The sequence below is a fragment of the Canis lupus genome, chromosome 8 (genome assembly GCF_048164855.1).
Source record: "Canis lupus baileyi chromosome 8, mCanLup2.hap1, whole genome shotgun sequence".
NCBI classification, from domain to species: domain Eukaryota; kingdom Metazoa; phylum Chordata; class Mammalia; order Carnivora; family Canidae; genus Canis; species Canis lupus.
The window spans coordinates 237,118-260,719 of NC_132845.1; the positions used below are offsets into that span (position 1 = coordinate 237,118).

At 61.8% G+C, this 23,602-nt stretch overlaps 1 protein-coding gene across 5 annotated transcripts in view; it reads right to left on the reverse strand.

The window, feature by feature from the left end:
- Positions 1-23,602, reverse strand: part of GNG12 (G protein subunit gamma 12) — an 80,824-nt gene that overhangs the window by 37,535 nt on the left and 19,687 nt on the right. For 3 of the 5 annotated variants that reach the window (XM_072834017.1, XM_072834014.1, XM_072834015.1), the window contains exon 2: positions 8,307-8,360. The exons of 1 other annotated variant lie outside the window; for it this stretch is intronic. The gene's annotated coding sequence lies outside the window, so the exon portion shown is untranslated. Of the gene's footprint in view, positions 1-8,306; positions 8,361-9,986; positions 10,139-23,602 lie in introns of those variants that run through there. One more of the 5 variants, XM_072834016.1, reaches the window with a different exon arrangement.

The window sequence follows — 23,602 nt, forward strand, 5'->3', positions numbered from 1 at the left end:
GCCAACTACGCAGGCTTGCGGAGAACCAGACCGCTCTGACTCCCAGGCGCCTGGACACCACGGCTACGGCTGCGCCTTCTCACGACCCTTACAAGCGACGGAGAAACGTTTCCCGGGCTAGTGGCAAGACCACGTCGCCAACTCTTGGCAAGGAAACGAGAGGAGGCCTCAAGAGGCCAGTGGCTTAGCGGATGGAGCCTGCCGTCCTACCCGCCACGGCCTGGTATTCGTGAGCAGCCCTGCCCCGCGACGTTCTCGGTCTCTCCCGAGCACGACTGTGAGAACAGCTTCTTGCACGCAGTGTATCGGTGCAGCCGTCTGTCGCCAGGACAAATGTCGTGCAGATTCTCCCCCGTAAGGTGAAGACGCCGGGAAGAGGTCAGCCACCCTCCTCTGGGACTTGCACCCGCACGCCCCGCGCGCTAGTTCCCGCAGCGACGCCGCGCAGCACCCTCACCCCTACCCACGCAGAAACGGAGGCTTTCGGAGCAACTGGCCTGCCCGGGGCCCCCCCGGCTGGAGGTCCTGAGCGGCGCATGTGGGGCCGGGCAGCCGGAGCTTTGCTCCCAGCCCTTGGGCCACGCACGCGGCCTCTGCAACCCAAAGTCACATCGTTTGCTACGAAGGACTCACGAGCTTTGCAAGATAGTCTTTTACAGCAGGAAGCTGCACGTACTTTGATTTTTTTCCCCTCCGATTCCTATTTGATCCTCCTCCCCCCCCAAAAAAATGTTAGAGAATTGGACTATTTTTTTTCCAAGACTCTGAGGATGTTTCAGGAATCAGGGCAACAGTCAAAAGCAAATAATGGTAAAAGCTGCTACTTGCCGAACGTAGACCGTGTGGCAGGCCGCTGTGAACGCCCGCGCCGGCGCTTCCCCTAACGCCGCCGCTTCCGGGCACCTGGCATTACCCTCACCCAACAAGCAAGGAGGCGGAGGCTCAGAGACTCTGCCCGACGTGTCTGGGTTGCTAAGGAAGCTGCGGCCTCCGCCTCCCGCCCACACCCGTGCCTCCGGCCGCACGGCGGGCACACACACCAGGCGTCCCGGGTCGCGGCCGTCTATGCCACCCGAAGGGCCAAGCGGAGAGCCAAGGTGAGGCCCCAGGTGGGAGTGGTGGGAGGTGCAGGGGGGGGCCTGCCCGCCTGGGGTTCCCGCGTCATCGGGGCACGGGCGAGCGCACACTCTGCAAGCCTTCACTTCTCAGAGTCGTGCAACCCCCACGGGGCGCGGCAAGTCAGCTCTCGGAGCGAGAGAAACCGCGTCAGGGTCACAAGCACCAGAAATGGTGGCTGGTGGCTGAGCGTGGAGTTTCCAGGTCCTCGCCGCCGGCGCGACGGGAGGGAAGCCTTCCCGGAGGCAGGTCAAGGGCTTCTGGGACCTCAGAGGTGGGGGTCGGGGGAAGCGGCCTGCACCTGGGATCTCTGCCCCGGCAGATGCGCGGCCTGGGGTGCACGCGCACCGCCCACCCCTGTGACGGGAACGTGATGGGGGGGCCAGGCTGGGCTCTGGAAGCAGCACCTTCCCAGCAATTCCCCCCCTCCCCGTTCCCTGAGGATGGGGGTGAGACACCTGGGCGGGAGGAGGGGGCAGGGAGCGTGCGGGGCTGCCCGGGTTTCCAGGAGGTCGGAAGGCTGCTTTGGGGGGCGCTGAAGAGGAGCTCCTGGCCCTGGCCAGGGGTAGCAGTTAATCTGACAAGATGCTAAAGTGGAAGTTTCCACTCCAGCATCAAGATTCCACAGATGGGAAATTCCAGAGCAAGGGGCCAGACCACGATGTGGAAATTTCTAGGAAGCTGACCTCGCGGGCTCCAAGATCATGAGGAGGACGCCCAAATGGGTTTGGGGCAGCAGAACGCCACAGAGGGGTCTGTGGGGCAGATTCCTCACAGGTGCTCGGACCCCCCCCAGTCCCCCACCCCCGACGGTGACGGGCAGACGGCTGGCCCTTCATTTCAAGCCTCAGGGAAGGGGTTTCACAAGCAACACCTGCAAGGCCCGGTCGGGGTCCCCCAGGTGCGGACCCCGGAGGAACAGAAGGCCGCTCAGGGGTGGCTGCCCAGCCCCCCTCCGGGAGCTGAAGCCCCGGGAACCCTGGGCTCCGGGAATGCCGGCCTGTCTCCCTGAATCAGGCTCCACCCAAAGGGCTGAATCCCGCCTGAGGCTGCGGGAACGTGCATGGAGGCCCGAAGCTGCCGGCCGATGTCACAGCTAGCAGGAGACGTGCCTGAGTTCTGGGAGATCCAACGGAAAGTTCCAGAGGGAATCCTTGAGAAAGCCACGGAAGCCAGCAGGATGGAGAGAGACCCAGAGGACCCAGAGCCAGGTGGGATGGCAGCAGTCGGCTTCACGCAGGGAGGCCTGACGCGGGCAGGGCTGGAGCACGGGGAGGCCCGTCCCCGCAGGATGGCGGCGTCTTCTCTCGGGCGAACGCCGACTGCTGTGGGCCACACCGAGCACTTCCAGGTTCCAGAGGGAATGCGTATGTCTGCTGTGTGTCACCTAAAGGGGCCACGGGACTCCTCACTGCCTAAGAGCAACCAGAAGAGTCACGGGCTTGACCGAGTTTTGAAGAGAAAATGGGGGCAAGACACACTCCACTGCATAGACTTTGAAGGAACAGTGAGAGACAGACTCAGCTGGGGGCTCAGGAGGTCGAGTGTCCGACTCTTGAGTTCAGCTCGGGTCATGATCTCAGGTCATGAGATGGAGCCTCGAGTCAGGTTCTGTGCTCTGCTCTCCCTCTCTCCTGCTGTTCTTCCCCCAGCTCATGCTCATTCTAAATAAATAAATAAAATCTTAAATAAAAAAAAAAAGAACCACACACAACAAAGAATACAGCTGCATCCTGTTAGGTCTCCTAGGTCACGTGTGCAACCTGGCAGGCCAGCAGGGGCCAGGGACTTCACAGATGCGACCTGGGCCAGGCCCCCTAACAGCTCCACGAGGCACATGTTCTCTCCCCATTGCCAGCTGAGGAAACTACGGCTCAGAGAGGTTAGGCACCACTCCGAGTTGCACGGGTCGGTGAGTAAAGCAGTAGCCTGGACTCCACCTCAAGTCTGACACCTAATCCTGAACCCTTTTTTAAGATTTTATTTATTTATTCATGAGACAGAGAGAGAGAGAGGCAGAGACACAGGCAGAGGGAGAAGCAGGCTCCACGCAGGGAGCCTGAGGTGGGACTCGATCCCGGGACTCCAGGATCAGGCCCTGGGCTGAAGGTGGCGCTAAACCGCTGAGCCACCCGGGCGCCCCCCCCCGCCCCCCCCCCCCGAACCCTTTTTATTCCTGCAGATGAGTGGTTTCCAGCAGACAGTGGTGGCTGGAGCAGAGCAGGAACCTGGGGCCTGCCCAGCCTTCCCTCGTCCCGAAGCTGGAACACCAAGAAGCAGAGCTTGAAAACCACTGAGCTGCACCATCTGAGCAGTGTCTTCCAACCCTGGGATCCCAGGATCCGCTCATCTGTCTGGAAGGTGGACCCATAGCAGCAGACCGGGGAAGAGGGAAAATCCGGAGTCTGTATCCTGTGTTCCCAGAGACGCGGCCGGCAGGAGCCGGTTCTAGCAGGCGCTCCGGGACAGGCCCAGGGCTCACAGAAGTAGTGTCGTGTCTGCACACAAGTAGTTCAGAGAGCGCAGGCGACGCACCTAGCACAGCCTGGCACCAGGGGAGCACTTCAGCAGGTGGCAACTAGGCCTGCAAGCAGTCTGCACTTATGCCTGAAAACCTCAGCCCGCAGTTCAGTGCCACGTGCTCAGCCGCTGACATCACTGCATCCGTCCCACAGGGAACTACGTCCCTCACGGGCACTAAGCTTTACCAGTCGAGCCAAGACCAGAAGCGAACGTGTAAGATCACGCGGGCCGAACGCATGACGACGTAAGCAAGCCTGAGCAATGGTTTTTAAACAGCCAGAGACCACGGAGTCCTCTGAGAAAAGGAAATACGATCCCTTTTCCCAGCAAACAAAACAAAACAAAACGTAGGTACGGTTCTGTCAATGATCCTAGAAGCCTGTTCACTGATTCGTTCAAGGCCTGCAGACCCTGAGACCCCATCGCTCCCCCAGGCTAGCGGTCACGCCCTAGGTTCTGGGGGCGCGAGGAGACCGCGGCCCAGGCCGCCTACCTGACCCCACGGTGGGGGGCGGGGTCGCCCACCCTCACGCCTCCGCGTGCTCGCTGTCACTACCCTGGTCAGGCGACCAGCCCCCGGCACCTGCGACAGGCAGCTGACGGATCGGATCGGAAGCCGGATCTAACTGTGAGCTGTCCTGGTCAGTGGCCGCCCCCGCCCCACCCCCGCCCCGAATTCCTCAATCAGCGGACCCTGGTACCTAAAGGTTTTATCTGCGTGGCATGCTCGGTCTTTCCTCCTCCTTCTCGTAACGAAATTCTTCCTTTTGTCATAGGGACCTCACTGCACGCGGCTCTGGCGGGATCAACCCTCACGAGGGCCACAGGAACACAGGAACACACGACGCTGCTCAGTGTTTTGTACGTTCTTCTGGCCGAGCTGAGCCAGGCAGGGAAGCCAACCCGAGCCGGTCCAGACCCCTCCTTGATGCTGTTGTCAGAACAACGGCCAGACACGCAGGCTGTCTTCACTACGATCCAGAGCCGCGGGGGGGACGCACACGTAGCTCGACGGCTACCCCCCAGGGTCAAGCTGATGGCACTGGGCTGAGCCGACGGATGCAGAGCGTGGAAGGTAATGACCTCACGATGGCCTCTGAGCTCCTGGATACGGCCATACCTGAAGCCCGCTCCAGACAGCAATCCTGACTGTGAAGTCAAGCCACTGGTTTAAGCTGGATTTCTGTTACTTGCAAACCAAACAACAACAATAATAAAATGACAACTAAGCCGGAGCCAAGTGAAAATAAAGCCCAAAAGGAAGTCCCCGTTCCTGGGTGGCACTTGGGGAATTGCGGGCTGCTCTCTGACAGCGATCCCTGCTGGATTAAGGGCTTCTCATCCTGTGGTGTTTCTATAAAAAGTCTAGACTTTGCTTAGTCTCCCATGACCCTCTGCCCCTGACGGTTCTTCTTACCGACGCTGCCGCCAACCAGACCCTACTCCTTGCCATAAGCATCAAAGCTTCTGACCAGAAGAAGAAAGTCGCTGGGGTGGACAACAGTAACCCAGGCTGGCCCAGGTTAAACCAACACTCACAGGTGGCAAGAGCCTCAGGCCACCCCGGTTCTCGCCGGAACATTCCAGTGTCAGGAACGGCCTAGAGCCAGGGGGCTCCAAGCAGGAGAAATACCTGTGGAGCCAGGGGAGGGCGGCTGGCAGGTCACGGGGACGAGGCCACTGCAAATCCCGTGTGCCCAAGGCAGGGCTGGGTCCGGCTGTGGACCTGGAGGTGACCCGGGACGGGAGAAACAGCTCACAGGTCCCTTCAGAAGCTGCCTGTTGCTCTTCACAACAGGGGCGGTGCGGCAAGTCCGACTCCTGCACCAAATGGGGTCCACAGCCAGATGCCTAGGCTCGGCTCAGAGCCGCGATGGGGTGGAGAACATCGTGGGGGTGGGGGCATGGGCATGGGGGGGTGGGGGAGGGTGGGGCATGGGGAAGGGGTGGGGGAGGGGTGGGGGCAGGAGTGGAGGTGGGGGGTGGGCATGGGGGTGGGGATGGGGTGGGAGTAGGGGAAGGTGTGGGGGTGGGGTGGGGGTGGGCATGGGTGAGTGGAGGAGGTGGGGCATGGTGAAGGGGTGGAGGTGGGGCATAGGGAAGGGTAGGGTGGGCGTGGGGATGGGGAAGGTGTGGGGGTAGGGCATGGGGGCGGGGATGGGGAAGGGGTGGGGGTAGGGCATGGGGAAGGGGTGGGGGTGGGCGTGGGGGTGGGAGTGGAGGTGGGGGTGGGCATGGGGGTGGGGGTAGGGAGGGTATGGGGCAGGTGGGGGTGGGCATGGTGGTGGGGATGGGATGGGAAGGGGGAGGGTATGGGGGCGGGGTGAGGGTGGGAGTAGGGGAGGGTATGGGGTGGAGTGGGGGTAGGCATGGGGGTGAGGGCAGTGTGGGCGTGGGGGCGTGGAGGAGGGTGGAGCATGGGAAGGGGTGGGGCGGGCATGGAGGCGGGTGTGGAGGTGGAGGTGGGGGGTGGGTGTGGGGGTGGAGCGCCCCTCCGGCCTGGTCCCCCTGCCCCCCCCTTTGAGCACCACTGGCGGCTCTCCCTTCCCAAGTCCTCCTGTCTGCGGGACCGTGTACTGGATGTTGGGGCCAACCAGGAACTTCCCTACTCAGGGACGGACAGTTTTAAGCAGGTGTTTTGAAAGAGGAGAAAAGCACCTGAGGGACTGACCCGCTAGTGGTGGGAGGCGGTCGAGCTGCTACAGATGCGACCGACGCGACGGCCTTGGCGTGGACGTGGAGTAATCCCACGGAAGGCAGCACAGTGCCGGGCGCAGTCGGGCGCAAAACGGGCAGCCCAACCAGCAGGCGCTGCGACCTCTGCTGCTCTGCTTGGTCCCGCCGGGACGACCACGCGACTACCCACCGCTCTTCCTCCCCCAGAGCCAGGCCCACGGCCACGAAGGACCTGCCCCTCTCTCCACACCGGCCGGCCGCAGCCCCACCACTGATTAATGCACTTTAATTATCTTTTACGGTTTATAAAACACAGGCACGTACATCAGCCTTTAGACCTTGGCAGGCCACAAATCAAACATATTCCCATTTCACGGGTGGAGAAACTGAGGCTCAGGTAGGTGGGGCTCATACGAGCCCAGAGGTAGCAGGCCAGGGCTCAAGCAGTCTCATATGAGTCTCTCCTTTCCACAGCAAGTGGCTGCAGATGCAGAGCAATCCAGGGAGCCCGTGCTCCACGCTCCCGGGCTCCTCCCTGCACCTGATGATGGGAACGGCCCCGGGGCGGGCCAGGAGCTGGTATCTGAACAGGTGCCTCACGCGACCACGACCAAGAGCGGCGTCCACGCGCCTTCCTGCTTGACGGAGGGCCTCTGCGCTCAGCCGCCGCGCGGCACTGCAAGGACGGCCTGGGCGCCGTGGCCCTGTGAGGCTGTCCGGGACCGCGGCGTGACTGCCATCCCACACCGGCCCGTTCGGGGGTAAAGACAACGCCGACGGAGCAGCGGGGAAGCAGACTGGCCGCGGCCGAGACAGCGAACCACACAACGGGGTCGGAGCGGGGCGGGCCCCAGACGGCAGGGACAGGCAGGGACGGCCACGTCGCGGAGGACGGGAAGCTCTAGCGGCCTCGCACAACGGAAGGGATCCCAAGCAGGGAAAGGGGCGACAGCATGGGGTGTCCTCGGGAGAGATGGCGAACGGGCCAGCCCGACTGAAATAAAAGGACCGGTGGGAGGTGAGCAGGAGAGGACACGGGGTGAAGGGAGCGGGCGGAGGAGCGGGGCCGCTGCCATGGGAGGTCCCAGGCACGGGTGGCCCCTGAGCAAAGGGGTGACAGCTTGGAGGTCGGGCTGAGGCATGAGCAACGCGGCAGGGAGTAGGGGGCAGCCTGGCGGTGGCAGGAGCTGCTCACCTCAGGGGCTGCTCACCTGGGCTGCCAGGGCCCCCCCGTTGGGCCGCGGAGGGATGCCTGCAGGCTACGGGATGGGCACGGCTTGGGGCCTCACTCCACGCCCTGTGGTCTCGGGGACTCCAGGGCACCACAAGCGATCCTGCAGCCGCTCTACTAACAGGCTGATCCCGTGGCTGCAGCCTCGCGGGGGTGTTTCTGGCAGTTTATCTCGGGCTGGTTTCTCACGCGGCAGAAGCTGACTGCTACACGCTGCACGGAACGGCACGACCGCGGCGTCTGGGAGGGAGGCCACGTCACCGTCCCGGCCGTACAGGCAGCTTTCTGGCACTGGTACCGCTTACGTCACCACAGCGACAGGTGCAAGACGGAGGGGGGGAAACACGGGAACCAGAGGCTGGTATGTCGGCCGTGAGCCAGGGTCCGTCCAGCACCACGCGAGCCACTGCTGCCCCCCTGGCTGGACGGGCACGTTGCTTTGGGCACTGCCTGAACCCGCACACCATCAACAGGGGCCTTGCAATAGTCTCTTTATAAAAAAAAAAACTTTAAAAAGGAAGTTTCATTTCAGTAGTGGTTGGCAAGTGAACACAGATCTTTTCCCTGACCACATCCCTAGTGGAGGAACACGGATCCGTGTGGGGTTTTAAGGCCTGGAGACCTCGTGAATCATTTCCGAGGCGGGAAGAAAGCGTGAATAAACAGACGCCGGAGCGGAGCACCGGGCTGGGGGGTCTGGCCCGCAAGTGGCAGCGTCCTTTCAACGGTCACCCTGTGCGAGAAACGGAAGCGGACTCACCGGTCGGACGTGCTGTGGGCCACCGTCGCCTTCAGGCGGGAAGCGGGGACGAACCTGAAAGAGTCAAGCGAACACGGTGAGGCAGGTGGGCGCAGGGGCGGGCGCAGCCCCGGGATCCGAGCGCTCATGCTCCCGGGTGCAGCCTCTGCTGGCTCCTGACGGGCGACGGGGCGTCTTGGCCCATGTGGCCCCGCGCCCTGGGCAGGCGGCATCCTGTGCCCGGCCCCGAGGGTGCTGGCGTCGCCTGCGGTAGCATTCCCGGCCGGACCCCAACGTGAGTGGGACGCGCCTTCCTCGCCTCGTTCCCTGAGCCTGTCCTGCCAGGACCAAGCCACCGGGTGGAAGCCCCGAGGGCGATGCGGAGGGTGCACGGGACTCCCTGCGGCGGCCGCCCGGGCGCAGACAAGCACCGACCTCCGGGTCACCGGTGAGGGTGCGCCGGGGGCAGTGCTGCTCCACGGAGGCGAGATGCGAGCCCCACATGTGCTTTCACGCTCCCAAGTAACCCCACGGGAAGGGCAAACCCCAGGGTGCTCACTGCATCCACGCGGGCGATGAGGTGTCGTCGGGTAACGAACGTAAACGCCACTAAGGAGCCATTTCAGTGTTTCGTTCCGAGCAGGTCGGCTTGGGACTGAAGGCGGCCACACGTCGGGGGGTACGGCCCGCCACGCGCAGGGAGACCCCCCCCCCCCGCCGGCCGCCGGGTGCTGGCAGGGCAAGGCACGCGCACACGGAGGCCGCATCGTCTGCTCCCCTGCCCTGGGGACACAGCGGCACCCCCTTGCGGCGGCGTCCTGCTGGGACGTCACGGGCGCTCGCGGGCGTCCACGCAGCACTAGGTACCCAGGAACCCTCGCTGGCAGCTCGCCCCCGCCAGTCCTCGCGCTGCCCTGACGAGCTGAGCCGATGTCCGCTCCCGATCATGACGACACGGAGGCCCCGGGAGGTGAAGAGCTGGCCCAAGGCTCCACGATGCTCACCACACCTCGGGGGCGCCTGTTCGTGGGGCCTTTGTTTTAAAGGATTTATTTCAGCAAAAGCGAGCATGCGGGGGTGGGATGGAGGGAGAGGGGGGATCTCGAGCAGACTCCCAGGGAGACGAGCCCAACACAGGGCTGGGCCCCACGGCCCGAGCTCCCCCCCGCGCGGAAGCCACGGCTGGGAGGGCTGGGATGCCAGTCCACTGTGCGGCCTTACCTCCGGGCTCCCGACAGGCGAAGGACCTGAAATCGGACGCTTACTTCCACTTAGGAGTGGGCAGCCCGGGACCCAAGGCCGCGCCCGTGACACGTGGCAGGTGCCAGTGGTGCCGGCAGGTTGTGCTGGCGGCTGGGGCCGGGCCGAGGTCTGGGGCAGCCGGCGGGGGTGGGCGAGGCCACCCAGGGCGCCACCACCTGGGGTCCCAGGCTGAGCCCGGAAGTCCTTCGGCGGCTTCCTCGAGCTTCTGCACCAGGTCCCGCCTCCTCAGCCCCCAGGGGCCCGTCGCCGCCACCCGTAGGGCCAGACCTGCCCGCACGCCCAGGGGCTGCTGCCTCACTCGCTCATGCCTTGCGTGTCCTGCTGTCACGCACTTGCCTCCCTCCTGCACCGGCCGCCCCGTAGGTCACCTTCGCTGGGAAGCCCCCGAAGCCCTCGGTGGCTCAGGGACGGCGCTGTGCCGCAGCGGCCAGCACTCACCGGGCTCCGTGGAGAAGTCCATCCGGCACTAGTCCACGCGCTTCCGCTCCCCCAGCCTGCTCAGCGGCCACACGGGGTGGGTCCTCCCACGCCCACTCAGCAGGTGAGCAAACCGAGGCACACGGGTCAGCAGCCTGCGGCAACCCGGGCCGTCGGTGCCGAGCCAGGCCGTGCACAGAACCACCGGGGCAGGAGCGTCCTTGGGCGGGAAGCACGTCGTGACGGCAGCAGCTCCCGCAGCCAGTGTGTGGGGGGGGCTGGCATCGTCCTCGGCCCGGCCAGGCCCGTCTCGCCTCCGACAACTCCCCACTCCCCTCCGAAGCCTCAGCTGGCCGTGACCCGGGAGAGCCAGAGAACACACTGTCTTCTTAGAAACATGATATTCAAGGGAAAAAAAATAAGACACGAAATCCCTTTTCTTCAGGTCTACTTGGTCTCAAAGACTTGGTGGGCGCGTTCCAAACGTGGCTTCAAACAAAAGTCTCTGTGGCCAGTCTCCTTTTGCCGTCAGGCGGCGGCTTGTCCGCTCCGCCCCGCAGGTCGCGACAGGTGACCTTGGAGGACGCTCCTCTGCTTCCCCAGCAGGAGGCAGACACGACTTGCAAGACGCAGGACATCAGGGGCCTGGGGGTGGGGGGAGCGTCCTTGGGCTCACGGCAGGGGCGGGAGGGGGACAGTGGCCTCGCGAGAGCAGCTGCACGCACGCGGCTGTGACACCCACCCCACGGCCTCCGCCGCAGACAGGCCACACCGCCCACGCACAGGCACCAGCGTGGTCTCCATCACGACGACTGCGCCGGGACTCTTCCTGAGAAGAGGCGTTCACTGGGCACAAACCCCGTCCCGGGCACAGCTGCACGGTGGGAGACACGGCTGTGAACGAGGGGACGAGGCTCCCGACACCGGGCCTGGCACTGCGACAGAGCCAGGGGACACATGGGCACCCAGACGAGTCCCTACAGGCGCCTGACATGGAGCAGGTCCCGCGGATGCTTCCACGTAAACATGGGAGCAGCAGGACCGACCGGAGAGCTTCGTGGTGCGTCGGGCGGCTGCGTGGACGGGCCTGAGGGCTGCAGATGAATGGGCCGGGGCGGCCACCTGCGGGGCCGTGCACTTGTCCGGGGACACACAGTGCAGGCCAGTGAGGGCGCTCAGGGCAGGGGACCCACTGACGAAGCAGCCCTGAGGGACGAGGGAGACGACAGGTGCAGACAACACCGCGGCTCTGGCTCGAGCGACCGGCAGCTTCCGTGGGGGAGGAGCAGGCTGTGGGGGGACGGACACCGGGAAACCCGACCTGGCCGATGTGCAGGGGGCTCGGGGCCGAGGCGTCCGAGTCCGGCTCCTGGCTCAGACCACAACCTCGGGGGTCCCGGGACCGGGCCGCACCTGGAGCCCCTCACTCTGGGGCGTGTGCTCGCAGACGCTCTCCCTGCCCCCCTCCCCGTGTACTCGCTCCCTCTCCCTCCAGTAGACCATCTTCATTTTACAAGAACAGGACACCGACGGGACCCTGTTCACTTGGAGAGACGCAGGTGAGCGTCGGGGGCAGGCAGGCTCTGGCACAGCTCTGTCCACGGCAACGGCGGCGGCTCTCGGCGAATCCCACCCAACACGGCTGGAAGCTCCTCCCTGGTCCCGGGGCCAGAGTGCAGGTGAGCGAGCACACGGGAAGCGGCTACTGGGCCGCACGTAAGGAGCTGCGTCCCAGGGGTGCCCGCTGGCTCCGGTCACGACCCCACAGACCCGGGATGGCCGAGCTCACAGGCTCCCCACGCCCTGGGGATGCTGCTCCTTCCTCGGCCCCGCCCACGTCCTCAGCTGCGCTCTCGCATCTTCCCGACAATTCCGCTCGCTGGGACTTGCCCAGAATGCCCGTGACACCTTGCTAGGCTCCTGGCGCCACAGATACTTGCTGCAATCGTGAAATACGGGCCTCTAGCCCCGGGACACCTGGGAACAGCCAGTGGATCCTGACTGCATTGTTTCCACGCACGACACAGCCTGGAGGGAGCGGGACGATCACGGGGTCCGTGGGCCCGGCTCCCAACTGTCTTCACTGCCCGCAGCCCCCAGCGAGTCACATAACCAACGGGTGCCTCCGCCTCCCCGTGTGCAGAATGCGGAGCGACCCGGGGGCCCCGCGTCGAGGGGGGCTCTGTACTCCTGTGCTCCTCCGGTGCTCTGTACTCACGCCGGGTCTGGTTCCACTTGCAAATCCCGACACGACATCATCTCAGGGGGCAAAACGGGCACGAGGGCCCTCAGAGCCCACAGACGGCGCTACCGCAGGCATGTGCCCCACAAGGCGTACACCCGCGTCCGGAGGCACCAGGAGTGAGGGCGGTGCCCCTGCCCACCGGCCGTAACCCTGGGAGAGCCGGGTATGGGAAGCCGCACCCCCAGTGAAGGCACTGGGGCTGCATGTCCCCAGCTCCTCGGCAGGTAACACGGGGACGTAGCCTGGCGACACCAGAGCCACGGAGAAGCACTCAAAACACACCCACGACTCCCACCTTGCCAACCTCTGTGGTGACACAGAACAGCCGGAGAAGCCACCGGAAGGTCATGCCCCACCGATGTTGCCCGTTTTCCCACTGCAAGGGCAGCGACGCCGCTTCACACACGGCTCTGCAGCGACAGCTTCAGCGGGGCCGGGAGCTCTGCTGGGCTCGTGCTCAGCTCCTCACGGCCAGGTACACGCTGCTGGCAGGAAGCCAAGGAAAGCTCTGGAATCACGAGACCTGGACTGAACGTCCCTCCTGCACCGGTGAGGGGCAAGTCCCTGAGCAATTACGCTCTGAGCCTCGACTCCACAGTGTGACGATACCTTTCGCACACGGTGGCTGTAAGACAAAAAGGGAGAGGGACGCCCGGGGGCTCCGGGGTGGAGCGTCTGCCTCGGGCCCAGGGCGTGACCCCAGGGTCCCAGGATCGAGTCCTGCGTTGGGCTCCCCGCAGGGCACCTGCTTCTCCCTCTGCCCATGCCTCTGCCTCTCTCTCTGCGTCTCTCCTTAAAAGGAAAAGAACAAAAAGGGAGAATGTTGGCCTAATGCCACTAGGACCGGCTCCATAAATGATGACTATTTCTTCCACTTTATTTTAAATATTTAAATGTGTGTTTCTACACAGGTTCATCATGGTTAAGGGGCCTAATAACAGTCCTTCATGCCGAAAAGTCCCAATTCATTAAATCACTCCCCTAAACACGCGAAATATGTAGGTTGTTGCCAGTTTTCATTATTATAAATAGGGCTACACTGGGCACCTTCATGTTCATGCTTCACCTTTTTGCTTCATTCCTTTACCTTGTGTCCCCAGCTTCCCTGAATTCCTTACGGTAGAGTTAATAGGGCTTTTGCTGACTTGCAACGATGCCACCCACAAGTGACAGGGAACTCCTGGGCCTTGAGGCTCTGCACACCCAGCGGCGTTCCTAACGCCGTCTCATTCTGCGTTTCTGATTAGTGAATATGAACATTCCCCCCTTTATTGAAGAAGTAAGTTCCTATGTTTTGCTTATTCGTGTCGCGGGATCTTGACGTTTTTGTCATGGGTTGGAATGAGCTCCTTAGAGCTCCCGACGGCGCAGAGCTCGTGTTTGCATTTGCTGTAAATACCCTCCCGGGACTTTGAAGCTCGGGAGAGCCCCCTTCGCATTTGCACAGCATCTGAATGAATAACCGGCCGCGGCCACGGCCACAGTGACTGTTGAGCCGTGGCGGTGCTTCCCGGCAAAGTGCCAGCCGCGTGATCGCCCTTCAAAGTCCACCCGCACCCGCCGGGACGTGCAAGCCACCCTGTGAGGGCGCGGAGGGGACGGCGGCTCCCACTGCGTCTCCGGCGGCCCAGGTGCCTCAGCCGCGGCCTGGAGATGGCCAAGACTGGACGCGGCCAGAAGAGCCAAATAAAGACACGCGTGTTTGTGCAAAATGGCTCATCATCCAAAGCACCGCCCGCATCACCTCCTGCCGCCGGGCCTTTGCACAGAGCATCGGAGAGCCGTGCGCCTCCCCGGGGGCCCCGCGGCAACGCCGGCATCTTCTCTTCAGCTTCGCTGAGATACAAGGGACATGAAAACTGCAGGGCACCGAGCGCCCGCCACGCAGCTCAAGGCCGTCGCAGAAGGCTGCCCGCGGCCCGTGACCTCGGGGCGGGGTGGGGGCAGGTAAGTCCTGCTTTTCCAGGTAGTTTCACGGACACCAAACGGTGCTAATCAACTCCAGTCAACAGGTTCTACGCTCGGCCCGACCTTGGTCACCTCAGAGCTGAGTCTACCGGCCTCCCCGCGGCCCCCGCCCCGGCGGCCACTTTCCCCTGCTTCTGCAAGTTGGGTCGGTTCCGCCTGGGAGTGGACTCCGCGTATCCATGACGCCGTGCGGTGTTTGCCTCACAAGGAACGCTGGTGTAGTTTCAGGGAATCCACCCAAACAGAGCCCGTACGCCTTAAAACAACCCCAGTAACTCAGACCTAAGGGAAGCGTCGCTTCGTTCCGCCTTGTTCGGACCGAGTGTAAGCGCTGCTCCCCTTGCAAGCATCCCCTCCCTCGGGCGTCTTGAATTCCCACGCTGCCCTCCCTGTCGGCCTCCCGCACCGGTCCGTGGGCATGTTCCACCCCCTCCGCCGGAGGAGCGGGTCTCCGGGCCGCGGCCCATGTGCGCTTGCACGTCCCGAAGAGCCCAGCGCCCGCTCCGCACCCGGCGCCTCACGGAGACTCGCTCAAGCACCTGCCATGGCTGCAAGACAGTGTTTAAAAAAAAATACGGTTTGGTTAAAACTCAGAGCCGTGAAGGCCGCAGCGACTGCGCTTTCCGCTGCGCCGCTCCCTGTCCGGCGAGCGCCACCGCGAGGAGTCCCGACGCATCCCTGGGCCAGAGGCCGGAGGTGGCTGAACGACACCAGACCCAAACCGCGGTGAAGAGCGTCCGGCGACGCCCGGGGCCTTGCACGCATCTGTGCGGTGCCGCCGCCGCACTGGGCACCGGCCGTGCTTCCACTCGCAGCTTCCGACGAACGCCCTCCTCACGGGTTCACGTGCGCACACACGCCCGGCTACGGGAGGCCTGGCTCAGCCCTCGGGAAAAACGCAGATAAAAATACGGAACATCTGTTTCCCTAATAGCATGAAAATTCACAGGAAACGATTAACGTCCGCTGGGGAGAAAGGAAAATAGCCTGGATCAAATTATAAACCGAAACACCCGAAATGCACAGCGAAGCCTGCGCGCCACCGCCTCTTCGGATCGGAGGGGGAGGATTCCACCCTGAAACTCCTCGCGGTGGAAACTTTTTTATTCCGCGGACGTACGAACAAACAGAAAGCCGTGTGCCTCCGTCTGGGGGATGGGCTCGGCTCCTGCGCCCCCGCCGACGCTCCCGTGACCCCGCAGCCCGGCTCGGTGCCCGGTGTATTTTCACGGCGGCTCAGCGCCTCGCCCAAGGGAAAGCCGGCCAGGCTGGCGACATGGTCCTCCTGTGGCCTCTGGGGCGGCCTCGGGCTCCCGGGGGGGGCGGTCGGCCGGCGGCCGGCAGGGCCCCCACGGCCCACGACAGGAGGGGGTGGGCCCTTCACCATCCTGCCCCTCATGAGCCTTTCCCACCTACTCCGAGCCTGGCGACGTGGAAAGCGCTGCCGAGAGGACAGAGACCAACATAGGCTCCGTCCTCCCAGAGCCCACGGTACGTCACGCCCACCGACGGGGCAGTGAGAGCTCCAGCACACGGCGTGGAACTGTCGTAAGGACGAGGAGTCTGGGGGCGCAGAGGGCGGCGGCAATTCCAGGGTGGGGTGAGCATGGCAGGCTTCCCGGAGGAAGCAGTATTGACGCTAACCTGGGAAGGACTCCAGGCTTAACCAGAAGATCCAAGCAGGGAGGTGTGAGCGAGGCAGGAGAAATGACTGTGCCCATGCCCCAGGGGGAGGGAGGCCCCGGAGGGATGGAAGCCCCGGGGTCAATGCCCCAGAGGGATGGAGGCCCAGAGGGAGGGAGATCCTGGAGGGAGGGAGGCCCCAGGGTCAATGTCCCAGAGGGAGGGAGGCCCCAGAGGGAGAAGGCCCCAGGGGGAGGGAGGCTCCAGAGATACAGAGGCCCTGGGGCCAATGTCCCAGAGGGAGGGAAGCCCGGAGGAAGGGACACCCTCCCCACCAGCGCCCGCATCCACACCCAGCGCCACCCGGGCTACGCAGCCTGGAGGGCCGGCAAGCGGGGCGCCTGGGCAGAGGGTCCCACTGTCTGCGGGCGCTGCCTCTGAGCCCCGGGGTCATGGATGGTGCCCGCGGTGTTGTCAGCGTCAAGCGTCTGCTGAGCGTAGACCCTCCCCGCCGGCAGGTGGCTGTTCCTGGAAGGCAGGGTCCCAGGTCCTCCGGGTCCCCGGCTGGGTCCTGCCCTCAAGGCAGTGGCCTTCAGAGGTGCACGTCCGTTGGCAGCCCCTCGCTGCGCCCCAGGGCTCTCGGCCTGCTCATCTTCCCACGGATGCTGCGTCCCGACCCCAAACGCAACGACGGCCACAACCAGACTGGGGACAGCTGTCCACACGGCTGCCTCCCGGGCGCCCCGCCCAACCCCATTCACCCGTGGCTTCCCTCTGCCTCCCGCCCATCCCCCGGGTCCACCAGCAGGTCCTGGCCGCCCTCCCTCTAGGCGCCCCCCGGATCCACCCCCTCCGGGCGCCTCCCCCAAGCTCCAGGCCAGGCTGCAGCACCCCGCCGGGGCCCGGGCTTCGGCCCTGCCCCGCCCCCTTTCCCCGCCTGCCATCCCTCAGCAGGGAGCACGTCACCGTGACCTCAAGGCCTCGAGCCTGACAGAGCTGTGGGGACAGACCCAGCGGGACGCACGGGCCCCTGCCAGCTCCTTGCACACGCTGGGCCTTCCGGTGGCTCCTTGGGCACCTGCCAGGGGCCGTGCCTCCCCCACGCGTCCCACCTACCAGGACACACCAAGCAGGGGTCGCCGGGGACATCCTCCTCCTGCCTGCCGGCATCTTCCCAGGGCAGTGAGGCCCACCCTGCCAAGCCGTTCTCTCCCTGTCGCCCTGTCGCTCGCTCTGAATCCCGCCCCATCCCTCGCCTGTGCCCGGCCTCGGGGGCCAGCCCGCTGGCATCTGCCTGCCGGGTGCTTCTCCTCCTCCGACGGCCGCTGCACCTGGACGTCCGGGGCCGTGGGACACACATGAGACACCCCTGAGCTCCAACCACCGGGGAGCGAGTCCCCGAGGGCCGGCTCCAGGCACGGCCAATGCCCACCGCGGGGACGTCAGGCGAAGGCCGACTTGGAGGCACGTCTTTACAGCCCAAGGTCTTGAGGTCTGCGCACGGGACCCCACTGAACCCTTCGGAAGGCGGGTGGGGGGCGTCCAAAGAGGAAATGGTGGGGGTGACCGCGAGGCATTTTGTCATCCAAGCCAAAACCCCCACAAAAACTCGTTCTTTTCTCTGTGACCTCGGATCTGGATTCCTAGGTCGTGTGCGCGGCGTGACCCCGCGAGCCAGCATCAGCCGAACCCTAGTGACCATGGGAGCATCACCGCCAGCCCCCCCGCGGCCTCCTCGGGCCCCATCCTCTCGCCCTCGCTCCGCTTGGCTGGGGAAGGATTTCACCGACCGTCCTTTGGCCGCCGTCCACGCAGAGTGTCTGGCAAGTGCGGGCTGCGGCATCTCAGAGGCCTGGAGCTGACGCTAGAGAGCGGTTCCCTGTCGTGGCTCTTACTGCTGTTTCCTTCTGTCACTCAAAACAAATGAAAAAAAAGAAAACCCCTCCATAGGCACCACAAGGTCACGTGCAGCCACAAAAATGTGCCACCCAGCTTAAAACCAACAGTCTCAACACCTGAGCTGGGGGCCTCGTATAAATAAATCACCTCCACCAAGCCTGACCTTCTGCCTCTTTTTTTTTTTTACTTTTTCAGTTAACTTGTGTGATGTGTGGCTGGCACGCGGGCTGCCACCTGTCCACACAGCCTCAGCACGGCCCTGCTGATGGAGGCCTGGTTTGCTCGGGTGGAGATGCGGGGCCAGCGAAGGGCCTGGGCTCGGGCAGCAGGGGCCCTGCCAACCCAGCGAAGCCTGAGGACGCTGGGGAAGGACTTTGCCTCCTCATCAAAGACGGAAGCAGCCTGGCAGGTGCCTCTCGGGTTCCCAACCTTGAGAGTGGTCACGAGGCGCAGAAACGTGACGATCATTCTCTGGCCGCCAAAAAGTCTACATTTTAAACTCAACACAGAGTAAATCAAAGGAACGGAGGCAGCAGAGATCCTTGGTGACAAATGGCAGAAGCAGCTGCCTCCTCCACACTTTCTGAAGGCCTGGGGAAATAAGCCCCTACTGGTGAGGGCCACAGTGAGTCACGCTTTGTCACTTATAGGTTTTAATATACAGGAGATGACAAGGGAGAGGGGTGGTTTTTTGTTTAAGATTTTATTTAATTGACACAGAGCGAACACAAGCAGGGGGAGCAGCAGGCGGAGGGAGAAGCAGGCTTCCCACGGAGCAAGAAGCCCAAGGCGGGGCTCAGGGACAGGACCCTGGGATCATGACCTGAGCCGAAGGCAGATGCTTAACCAACTGAGCCACGCAGGTGCCCCAACAGAGACATTTGTGGATTCTTAATGTGGTTTCCTTTAATTTAGAGGTAAGAAAATTTGCTCAACAAACCTCAAGGTAATAGGGCAGATATAGCCTGCTGCTGATATATTATTTATTACAGAGGGCCTCAAGTCCTTCTCAATCCACAGTGACTGCTCCATCCATCCAACCATCCCTCCATCCCTCCATCCATCACTCCATCCATCCATCCAACCATCCCTCCATCCCTCCATCCATCACTCCATCCATCCATCTAATCATCCCTCCATCCCTCCATCCATCTAATCATCCATCCATCCATCTAATCATCCCTCCATCCCTCCATCCATCTAACCATCCCTCCATCCCTTCATCCATCCATCCAATCATCCATCCATCCATCCATCCATCCCTCCATCCATCTAATCATCCCTCCATCCATCCACCCAATCGCCCATCCATCCATCCATCCATCCATCCATCCAATCATCCCTCCATCCCTCCATCTAATCATCCCTCCATCCCTCCATCCATCTAATCATCCCTCCATCCCTCCATCCATCCATCTAATCATCCATCCATCCATCCATCCATCCAATCATCCATCCATCCATCTAATCATCCATCCATCCATCCATCCATCCATCCATCCATCCATCCAATCATCCATCCATCCATCCATCCATCCATCCATCCATCCATCCATCCAATCATCCATCCATCCATCCATCTAATCATCCATCCATCCATCCATCCATCCATCCATCCATCTAACCATCCATCCCTCCATCTATCCATCTAATCACCCCTCCATCCATCCATCTAATCATCCATCCATCCATCCCTCCATCCATCCATCTAATCATCCATCCATCCATCCATCCATCCAATCATCCATCCCTCCATCTATCCATCTAATCACCCCTCCATCCATCCATCTAATCATCCATCCATCCCTCCATCCATCCATCTAATCATCCATCCATCCCTCCATCCATCCATCTAATCATCCATCCATCCATCCATCCATCCATCCATCTAATCATCCATCCATCCATCCATCCATCCATCCAATCATCCCTCTATCCCTCCATCTAATCATCCATCCATCCATCCCTCCATCCATCTATCCAATCATCCATCCATCCCTCCATCCATCCATCTAATCATCCCTCCATCCATCCATCTAATCATCCATCCATCCATCCATCCACCTAATCATCCATCCATCCATCCATCCATCCATCCATCCATCCATCTAATCATCCATCCATCCATCCATCTAATCATCCATCCATCCATCCATCCATCCATCCATCCATCCATCTAATCATCTCTCTATCCCTCCATCTAATCATCCATCCATCCCTCCCTCCCTCCATCCATCCAATCATCCATCCATCTAATCATCCATCCATCCCTCCCTCCATCCATCCATCTAATCATCCATCCATCCCTCCATCCATCCATCTAATCATCCATCCATCCATCCATCATCCATCCATCCATCCATCTTCTATTCTGCCAACAACCATCTGCTGAGCCCCCTACCCTGGACTGGGCACTAGAAATACACACAGTCCAAAGGACAGAAACTACTATACCCAATTTAGAGATAAGGATACTGAGGTTCAGAAGGTTTAACTGTTTCCCCTAAAACCACAAGTCTACAAGTAACAGAATGAAGAGTCAAATGCAGGACTCCCTGGATCCAGAGGCTCGTGCTTTCACTACACCATACAGCTTCAAACCCAGCCATCGCTTTGTCAGCCTAATTTAGAAATAACAAAAACTGTATTCATTTTTTTAATCCGCAATTTTTACTACCCCACCCTACCATCTGCTACCCTGCACTACATCTAGACATTTTGCCTCACGAAGACCAAATGCCCATTGTGCACCTGGAAGTCTGACCGACACCGTGTTTACGGGATGGCAACATCACCACGATGACGCATTCATCTCCAACCCTCTGGCTGCTCTCTGCACCATCGGCTGGGGACCAGGGCCTAGTGGTCTCTGGCCCACAACAGGTCCTCTCTCCATATCTGCTAATTAAATGAAGAAAAATAAGCCAAAGACTAAGATGCTGTCTCAGGAAATTCTGAATGCCAGTTCTGAAGACTCTTAGCTTGATGAGTTGGTATCACTTCCAAGACCTTGGCAGAGACTGCCCTTCCAGAAGGTGCATAATAAGTTGCTGACTGAGCAATCTGCACATGATGATCACAGCAAATATGTTCTTGTGAAACCCTGGAAACAACCCAAATGTCCAGCGCTTGGATAGAAAGTTAAACCGACGCTACTTATCAGCCCAGGGGATTATTTTGTTGCCATTACAAGGAGAAAGATGTGGAGTGTGAGGACACAGGAAAAGAGCAACATGAACCATGGTTATGTGCAAAAGCAGATCAGCAAAGAGGATGTTACACTGATCCCAAGGACGCAAAAATACACAGATGGACGGACCCAGGCGTTGGAACGTGACTCTACACTCCTAAGGATGGTTCTTAGGAGCCCAGGAGCAGCTCAGAATCTAACAAGTCACTTGCAACTGGCTTTTCTCTCTACCACTCGACCTCCACAGACCCCCTTAGGATCAACATGACAGAACTCTCACGTGCTCAGAAGTGAACGTGTGACCCGTTTGGAAAACGTGCCTTCTCGGTGCCTATGATGAAAATAAACGCCCTACTGATAAAGGGCATCCATTTATCCGCCAAGCTCAGCATATACATTGTGCTCAGTGCCCCAGACCACGTGAGGATGAATGCCCCGTGTGTGGGTATGTGTGTGAAAAGCACAATACGTGACACTTTCCAAACTGCACATCAGATAACCCGGTCTGTTGTGCAGGGACAATCACTCCTTGCCGAGACTGGCACACCCGGAATGCTTTCTGCGTCAGGCCTGCCCTTCTACACCCTTTCCTCGGCTGACTCTGGCTTCTTCCAGAAATTTCTGACCTGATAAAAACACAAAAAGTCCGGCTCACAAGGATAACTTCCAAAATTCCTTTTCTACTCATACTCCACTTGTCCAGCCACTGAGATGCAGGTCCTTGAAAGGCAGGGACCCCCTACCCGTCGACACTTGGCTGCAAGGTGGAGATGCCGTCCCACGAGGTATCACCAGGGACACGACACACACAGAAAGCGAGTCCTAGTGCGCGTCCGGCACTTGGATGCGTCGGCAGTGGAGGCAGCACGAAGCCCTGAGTTACGCTGTGAGAAAACACGACTCCAGCATGAATAACACACACCTGAGACCTAACGCTCCACACCTGACACCTCGAAAAGCCCAACCAGGAGGGTGCGGCCGAAGAAAAAGGGGCCCCTTGCCAGGGAAGTCCTGACTTGGAGCAAATCCCCGACCGGTCCCACTGAGTGGACTCCCAGTAACACGCTTCACACCCTGGCTGGAGAGGCTCTGACCTAGAAAACAGGGTGGGAGACAGAGGGAATCCGGAGGAGGCCGGATCCGGTCGTGCCCGTAAGGTGGGCCCAGGGTGCCCAGCAAGGCCTGTACCCAGGCCTTCAGGGGAGGGAGCTGGCCGGGCTCGGCAGCTCCTGCAGCGGGCTGGGGTGGCCCCCCCCGGTGACCAGCGCCCCCCCTCCCGTGACCAGCACCCCCCAGCACCCCAGGGTCTCCCCGCGGCCTCCTCCAGCTTCCCTGATTCAACTGCTCTCTCCCGGGCTGGCTACCCTCCCGCTTCTTGGAGGTTTTCTAATACTATTTTAGAGTGAGGGACACACGGAGCGGGGGACACACGTGGGGTGGGGGTGGGGAGAGAATCCCCCACGACTGGGTGCTGAGCACGAGCCCAGATGGGGCCGGGGCACATGATGCACCCCGAGGTCCCTCCGCAGCCCAGCTACCTGCACCCGGCGGCCCCTCCCCTGCCGGGGGCCGCTCCCCTCGTCCTCTCCCAGCCCCCATGTGGCTCCCAGCCACGCTGCCGCCCCGGCCACCCGCCGTGGCCAGGCCCCGCTGACGCATCCCCTCCGAGCCACCTCCTCGACGGTCGGCCCATTGCCCTCCTGCACGGCAAGGCCCCGTGTGGGGACTCTAGGGTGACCCCAACCCTCAAGCCTAGGTGTCCAGCAAGTTGTGCAGATACAGAGATGCTGTGAGCCACAGGGACAGGCTCACGGAGACCAAAAGGGGGGGCAGGTCACGGAGCAGAGGGCAGGGTCGCTCGCTGCGGTGGCTCCTGTCATGTGTTTGGCGTGAGCCGCGGCCTCCTCAGGTTCTGCTGACGGGGACCACCCGAGGGCCTCTCTGGGACGGCGTCTGGGCCGCAGATGGGAAGGCCCCGGGCGATCGTCCCCGCGCTGGCCATGCCTTGTGCGCAAATCCCCACAAAGGACCCCGGGAGGCCCACAGCGTCTACATGCGGGTCTGGCGCTGCCACAGGGCCCGGGACGCCCGGCACACGAGGCCACCTCGGGGCCACTGGGCCGTGGCCGACAGAGGTGCGGGGCCAAGCCACGCTAGTCAGGGTCACGCCGACCGGGCCGTCTGGCCGGGTGTCCTGGCAGGGCTCCGTGGGGCAGGCGGCAGGGACGCGGCCTCTGGGGGGCTCAGCCTCCGGGGATGGCCCTGCTGGCCCCCAATGCGCTGACGCCGCGGAGGCGGAGCACGTGTCTACAGCGGCTTCGTCCTCCTGGTCCTCCAGCCAGTCTGCGGTGCCGAGTCCGGAGCCACCGACGGGCAGGGCCGGCGTCCCTGGACGCCGCTAGGTCTCCCGGTGAGCGCCACCGGCCAGAACCTCCCACCTACGGTCCTCCTTGAGCAGCTCCCGAACCTCCTGGTCTTCAGACCCTCTCCACGCCTCCAAGTTGAATCCCGCCAACGGCTCCTGCACGTTAGCCTCAACCTACCGATGTATTTATTACCAGAGGCCAAAACAGAAGTCTGAAAAATACTCACTGCCGCGTTCAAAATAACTGGTAAATCCTTGAGGTCTCACCCAAACTGACGTTGTATGAAAAAGCGTTTTCTAGAACAAAACAAAAAATTCCGCGAGGCAGCGAGACTCACGCGGCCGTC